Below are 8048 nucleotides of genomic sequence, written 5' to 3' on the forward strand. Positions count from 1 at the left end.
AGCATGAAATCACTGCATTTCTGCCTCTCATAGTCTGGTCGAGGAAACAGAACACCCTCCTCCCCCACCCAGGGGTGGACTGGCCTATAGGGAACTCTGGAGATTTCCCGGTGGGCCTCTGCCCCCTGGGCCTTTTTTGTGTGGCATTTCCAAATGTTGTCATAGGAAAAGCATTGGGCTTGCTGAAAATGTGTCATATGGGGCCACTTTGAACTTTATTTCCAGGGCCTCTTTTGGTCCTCAGTAATTATTTCCAGGGCCTCTTTTAGTTACCAGTCCACCCCTGCCCCCACCCCACGCCGCTCTGAGCTTTGGAGCAAACCTCACACAGAAACGTGTGCTGGGGGGAGGAACATTACTACAGGCACACAGGGCGGAGGAATGCACTCGATTCTGAGGGCACAGGGGTCTGCCAATGTTTGCTGGATTCTTCCGGGTGTTGGAAAAAACTTGCCAGGTGCGCTTTATTCGTCTTGTCGACTGTGGCCGTCGCTCTGTTTTACAGCAACGTTGCATCCACGCCGTTCCCTTTTGCACTGGCATTTCCACAGGGGCTAACATTGCACTAGTGCTAATATGTGTGCCTTCGATGCATGTTTGCACCGGAGTGACAGTGCTGTGCAAAACTGCACGCTGCTGGTAGTGTAAAGAAAAGGTGGGCGTCGTGTTTGTGAAGTTTTAAAAAAACACAAAACAGTGGTTTTGATACCTTTTTTTATTGGACTCACTGGATATTTTCAGTTTTTTTGATACAAAATATCAAACCTGCATTTCGAATGTTTCTCAATATGGCGCTGATGTCTTCAAGTTGTATCTCTATTCGATACAACCTATGAGACATCAGACTTTCCAAGTATGTCGCTGCCCTTCCCTTTTTCCTGCACCTTTCTTTCTTCCACTCCTGCCCATTCCTCTGCCATTTTCCAACCAAGACCCTCACCCCCTTCCTGCTCCCTCGTCAAACCCTCTGTTTGACATTCCAAAACCTTCACCAGGGCCCTATGCCCTATATGGACCCAAAACCTCCCTCGAGTCCAACCATACTCACTCCCGTTCCTTTCTATACTTCCTGTCATGAGATGCCGCTCCTGTTGGTCCTCTCAGCCCTTCCCAGACAGCCCTTCCCAGAGGTCTGCACCTATGATGTTTCCTGTCATGAGAGGCCGCTCCTGTTGGTCCTCTCAGCCCTTCCCAGACAGCCCTTCCCAGACAGCCCTTCCCAGAGGTCTGCACCTATGATGTTTCCTGCCATGAGAGGCCGCTCCTGTTGGTCCTCTCAGCCCTTCCCAGACAGTCCTTCCCAGAGGTCTGCACCTATGATGTTTCCTGCCATGAGAGGCCGCTCCTGTTGGTCCTCTCAGCCCTTCCCAGAGGTCTGCACCTATGATGTTTCCTGTCATGAGAGGCCGCTCCTGTTGGTCCTCTCAGCCCTTCCCAGACAGCCCTTCCCAGAGGTCTGCACCTATGATGTTTCCTGTCATGAGAGGCCGCTCCTGTTGGTCCTCTCAGCCCTTCCCAGAGGTCTGCACCTATGAGGTTTGCTCTTCAGCTTCTCCCACCTGGTCGTCCGCCGATCTTCTCCCCAGGCTGTCCCTATGTCGAAGTGGGCCCCACCAAGTGGTCCCTGGTAGTTTTGGGGATCAATATGACATAGGAACAACCACCAGGGGGAGAAAGTGGTATCTGTCCCCCTTATCTTACGAAAGGTGCCCATTGGAGCTCCCATTCCCAATTGGTGGCACCCCTTACTTTTTCCTTAACTGCTGCAAAAGTCGGAGCGTATTGGCATCTGTAGCAAGAATTTGCAGCAATTACTTCTTTAACATATGTGCTTTTTTAATGCGGCACTCTCATAATGTGCACCACACACCCCCAGCCCAAATCCCTCTTTTTACCCTGGTGTAAGGTGAAGAGTGCTCAGTCCTGTTACAAGTGTTTTGGATCAGAGTGACCACTTCTGATTCCTGGATCAGAGGAACTTGCTGTTCTCTCAATGTGAACACTACATGTCGTTGTGGGCCGTTCAGTGCCGGCCGTTTGCCTTCGGCACGTTTGGCGCAGATCCCCCCATGGCACGCCCTGTTGGCCGCAGCCAGCAAAGCGTGCTGAAGGGGGGCCTAACACCAGCGCCGGATCTTAATTAGGCTGACATCAAAAATACTTAAGCAATATGACCCGAATGGTGGGGGCATTACCTGCTCAGGTAATACCCCGGGGACCATAGTTATAGGCCCGAGTGAAGCAAAGGCCTTAACGAAGGCCCCGGGGCACTGCCTGAGTCGGTAATGTCCCTGCCACTCGGGTCATGTTGCTATTAGTACCTCGGCCCGCATTGTGTGCGTGACCGGGGCACTAAAAGCATTCTTTTCTGTCCCGAAACGCTGCAGCGTTTCGGGACAAAAAAAAAAAGAAACAAATGAAAATGGCCGCCATGGAAAGGGAAAACGGAGTCCGTTTTCCCAGCGCATCCGCTCTCGAAAAAGGATCAAAAAGAAGGTAAGTGGGGTTGAGAGGGCGGGAGTGGGGCGGAAATTAAAAAAATATAAAAGTACAAAAAAAAAGCGTACCTGCGTCCCCAGCAGGGAACGGTGGAAGCCTCCAGCCGTGTGGAGGCGCAGAGCAGGGATGACCCCGCTACGAGTCGCCACACGGCTGGAGGCTTCCCTCGTCCCTCGCTGGGGAAGCAGGAACAAGAAGGTAAGTGGGGGTGGGGAGGAGGAGGGAGGAACGGTAATTTTTTTTTTTAAAAAGCCTTATCCGAGTACCCGGCGGGGGGCGAAGGTAGCCTCTCAGCCGCGGGGAGACTCGGAGCGGGGATGGCCCCGCTTCCAGCCTCCTCATTGACTGAGGGGCTGCCACGCCCCCCGCCGAGGATAAGGTGGCTGGAATCCTGGCCGAAAATCGAAGGATTGAAGGCCGGGTAAGGACCCGGCGAGAGCCAATCAGAATGCGTGTTGCATTCTGCTTGACTCTCGCTGGGTACTAATAATAAATGCAGTGTTCCAAATGTCAGTATATTCACGCTGAGCAAGTGAGGCTGACAGGAACAGCTTCTTCACTTGTTGAGCGGGCTGTCAGCCTCACTGGCTCAGCTGGCCGTCCATTCCATGAATATACTGACATCCAGAACACTACACAAGAAACTGTGCTGTTAGGTTCCCCTTTGACGCACCTTGCTGGTTGGGCCCAACAGGGTGTGCCAAAGAGGGGCCTGCGTCCAGGGTGCCACGCCAAAATGGCCCCACCAAAACGTCCGCACCAAAACATGGCGTACCGCTCTAAATGACCTTTTCATTGTTTGTTTTGCTTCTTGATGTACGAATGTAAAGTTTTTGTTTGAGTCAAGATCTCCCTAGCGGGCATCGATTGATGGGAAATGAGTCACAAGGTTATGCTCATCTGATTTATTTATTTAATGAAAATTACAGGGAAAACAATGCATTTTGGCACACAAATGATAACAAAGCTTGTTTACATTTGTTTATAGAGCGGAGGACCAGTGTCCTTAACAATGGGTGAAAAGAAGTGGATATATGACCCGATGGTGCAGGAGGGGGTAGAAACATGAACCATTGAAAAGGACAGTAGAACATGATATAGGAGCAGGATAGTGGTGGAAGTGCAAAATTTTGGGATGAAGGGGTGAGGGCGGCTCATATCGAGGGTACACATAGGTGGACGGAATCCACTCACTTTTTTCAGAGGGTTGACTCAGTCCACCCCACCCCCTAGCTAAAATGGGAAACATTGAAATCCTCTTTGAATTTATTAATTAAAGCTGACCTCAGTCGTCAGATTTGCAGGCCGGACACTTTACCACTGCACTATGTAATCTGATGAAAAATAACAAACAACTAAAGTTGAAATGTCTCATTTTTGTGCAAAAAGTTCCAGAGAAAACATTTGTATTGGTTCTTGGCGTATAAAACATGCAGAGCTTTTCATGTTTTCAAAAACACTATAAGAAGAAAATGTCCTCTCTTGGCTTTGTGTCTGTGTTCATTTTATGAAAGGTAAATGCCATTCGTCCTGTGCAATTTGGGTGGTTATGCAAAGCCAATTTAATGAAATGTGTACCTTTCACCTTGATATGCTAATTATTGGCGACGTCACATCCCATGGCGTTTGTTGATGAGTCCCCCCACTTACATTTTTAGGACTTGACCCCTGGGTGAGGGATAAGTGCTGCGGGGTTGTTGTTGAGAGATAGAGGGAGAGGAGAGCAGGGAGATGCGGTGGCATAGAATGATATGGAAATGATTATTCAGAAAGGAGTAGAGCTAGGAGGTTAGACTTAAATAGAGATATAGTGGGAGTAGTGCATAGAGGGAGAGGAAGTTCATTGCACAATAAGGGAGCGAGAAGATCAAGCGAGCAGAAACGAGATGGAGCGCAAGGGGCACAAGAGGTAGCAGGGAGGTGAGCCGAGGATGATCGTAGGGATCGAGGTGGAGAGTAGGGAGTGAGATAGGTCAGTAGGTAGGGTGGGGCAAGTCCGTGTATAGTTTTGATGATGATGAGAATTAGTTTATACTTTGCCCTCTGTCTCATTGATAACCAGCCTAAATGAGGACAGGCTAGGGAGGTGGAGGTGAAGCAGGGATGATTGGAGAGTGTACGGACAGCAAAGTTAAGGACTTTGTCAAGAGGTGGAAACGCACCCTGTCCCCCATATGACACTCACTCTAGGGCAATGAGAGTCCCCACTCACCAAATGCAATCAGGGAAGAGAGAGGTTGTGGCTTAAAAAGGGAGAGCAGGATCTGGGCAGGAAGAACGCTGATGAACAGGACAGATTAGAGGTTCTTGTGAGGCCTACATACTGTGCTGGAGTTTGAGTTCCTAATGCCTGCTTTTTTATTTAGCAAAGCCAACGAACATTCTAACTTCAACAAGACATGGCCCCAATAGTGACCTATAAAGAGCTGGTGACCTACAGCCCAAGAAAGGCGAGTGTGTTCTACATGAGCACAGACCAGAGCTCCAGGTGGGCCAGGTGGGCTTATCCACATCTGCTCTGAAGCTGCTGTGATGCCGAAGACAAACCCAACACGCCCGTATTGGATTCTTTGACACTTCGCTGTGAAATACCCAACTACTCCTCTATTTTGAGGACTTGATCTTAACTTGAGGCATCACAGTAGAGGCACATGGATTACACACGAATCTTTTGGTTAATTCTGTCCTTGACTCTGACCGACCTTACTCCGTCAGGGGCTCCCCAGGTCTGGGGGCCCCTCCACCTCTGATGCTCTCACATCAGCTCTTTCTTGATCAATTTCATGAGGAAAACATGATTAGGCTGATTAATCAGCAAATATCAGTGCGTCTACTCAACGGTGTTCCTGCAGCACTTTCTTCTGGGATTTATGATATGATAGGTTACTTATAACGCGCTTAATACCCAGAGGTTTCTAAGTGCGGACCCGGGGATCAAACCTGTATTGCTTGTGTCGTCTTGCTTCCCGGGCGAGCACGTTGCCCCTGAGCTATCCTCCCGAGCCATTTCTCACTTTTGGGAGATGCAGCAAGATCATGTGCTCTGATTCGCATTTGCATATGTATACCCCACTGATGATCCTGGCGTGCAGTGCAAACTTAATTGCCTCTGAGTGCATTTTCTTGGGGGGAAATATCACAGACTTAACTGAATGCTTTGAAGTTTATCAAACACATTTAAAATAAAATAAAAGGTTTGGGTTCTGTAAACGCGTGAAGTAAAAGTACTCTGCTTCATTTATGGTGGTCTATTAACCCCGTAAAGATGTACATTGAGTGTATGTATTTGAAAAAGAGCATTACGTTTATTGAACAAAACACATTCTTATTTCCAACATGCACAACATATTTAGTGGTCACGGATGTCATTCCAAATGCACCGTTGCTGTGCAGAGGTCATTGTGTTTAACCTATGTGTGATGTACATGATACATGTATCTGCCTTGATGAAGCTCAAGCATCCTGTCACAGCAAATGAACTTCCAGGTTGAACACATTCAGAGGTCTGCGCACAGCCTGGGGCCCTGGCACTAAGTAGGCCCCTCCCCTGTGACATTGAAACTCCTCTGCATATATGGCCTTGTATGTTCCTCCAATCGTTCAACATTGCTTGCTCCCAATCTGACCCTGCTCTGCACCTTGGGGGCACGAATTCAGAGGGCATCCATCAACCAGGGATCATTGCCTGCAGAATTACATTGGGTAATAACTCACAATTCCCCAAATCTGCCTTGGAAACACAACCCTATCATCTAAACACTTAAAGACAAAACCACCTCCTTCCTTCTGTGCAGGGGTGAACTTGAAACCAAAGGGGGCCCTGCAAATCATTTTCCAAGTGGCCCCATATTACACATTTTCAACAAGCCCAATCCTTTTCTAATGAGAAAATGTACAAATAAAATAGGGAACCACAATAAAAGAGGCCCAGGGTGCAGAGGCCTACCGGGAAATCTGCAGAGATCCCTATAGGCCAGCCAGTCCCCTACAGCTTTTGCGGCACTATGGACTAGCTAACAGGACTGACATGCACTCATGCAATCAAAACACGCTCTTCCCCTGCTGCAGCTGCACTCTGAAACTACTATGGTGGTGAGTGTAGGCAGCAAAAAAGTAGCTAAACATATATCATGTGCCTACTCCTTTGCTACAACTATGTTCGCTGACAATAAGGGGTACTTGATTTGCATTGGGCATGCCATTGTGCAAATAAGGGAATATCCACTTTTGAATATGGGTCTGCACAATTAATTGGGTTTTCCAAATGGGTCAATGTGCCGCCCTCAATAGGCTGCTGCAGAATAGGTGCAAAGGCCAAACATTCTATAATTCTGCCTCTGAACCTTTACGGCAGAACGTTTGCACTGGTGCGCTGAAGTAGAATTAAACACAGCCTTGTCAGCACTCAGTTCAGGAAAAGGGCCACATTGCAGGGACATCATTTCAACAAAATGTCAGGAGTGGCGGAAGTGACATCACATGACCCTTGACCTCTGATGACATCACAGGAAGTGATGCCATTTGACCCCACCCAAAAGTCACATCACGGGAAGCATGGACCACGACCTTTAACCCGTTGACAAAACAGGAAGTGGCATGACATAGCATTGTTTCTAAGTACACTACTAAAAATATGGTTACGATATCACTGTAAAGTGATATACATTTCATACAAGAATGGATCACCATATGTATCACTAATATCACCACGTATAGGCCCATTTACCAAATTACTGTGAATGCAAGCAGACGTCCAAAGCCAAACAATAATGATGTGTTATTGTATAGCACTTACCCGTAAGCGCTTCATATAGAACAAATATACATATATCACCCAACCTGTGTTGCTACTCATTTATCAACCTCAGCAGGATGAAAGGCTGAGTTGATCTTGCCGCGATCCGGATCTGCAACCTGCAGATCACATGCACATTGCAGCAGCGAGCCCTCAAGCCACTGAGCTATCTTACTGGCTATAGCTATCAGAAAATGAGCCACTCTAGAAACACAGAACCACATGCTGCTGGCCACAGCCCAGGAGCCTCCATTTTTTATTTTATTTTTAAGATTTGTTTTCAACTTTTTTGTGGTAGAAAGGGAGACCACAGGGGTAGCAAGGGAGACCTCGGGGGTCGCAGGTGCGCCCCATGGCGACCCCTAAATGATCTCCCTGCTACATTGCCCAATGTAGACCGGCAAAAGAAGATGCTGCAACCCTTCTGAACCTAAGATTACCCTGCCGCCCTTTACTAAGAGGACACGAGGACTGCATCCCAGATTCAGATGGTTTGATAAGGCTGGACTATGCAGATTAACTACCTTAAGAGGCCAGCCTCGGACCAAGGGGAAGCCAAATTCCTGCACCACCGTTGCCATCTTCATAAAGCTCCTAGCAGGCCTCACGAACTTCCACGCAGCCCGGTCCAGGGCCTTGCTCCCAGAGGAACCACAGATCTAAATCCACCCTCATTTTGGAGTGCCCATACTTCCTCGCAGCTTCTCTGTCTATAGAACCTGTCTTTTTCTTGGGCATTTGTTTGCCTAGGGAA

This window comes from Ambystoma mexicanum, chromosome 3q (assembly GCF_040938575.1).
Source record: "Ambystoma mexicanum isolate Mex_15411 chromosome 3q, UKY_AmexF1_1, whole genome shotgun sequence".
NCBI classification, from domain to species: domain Eukaryota; kingdom Metazoa; phylum Chordata; class Amphibia; order Caudata; family Ambystomatidae; genus Ambystoma; species Ambystoma mexicanum.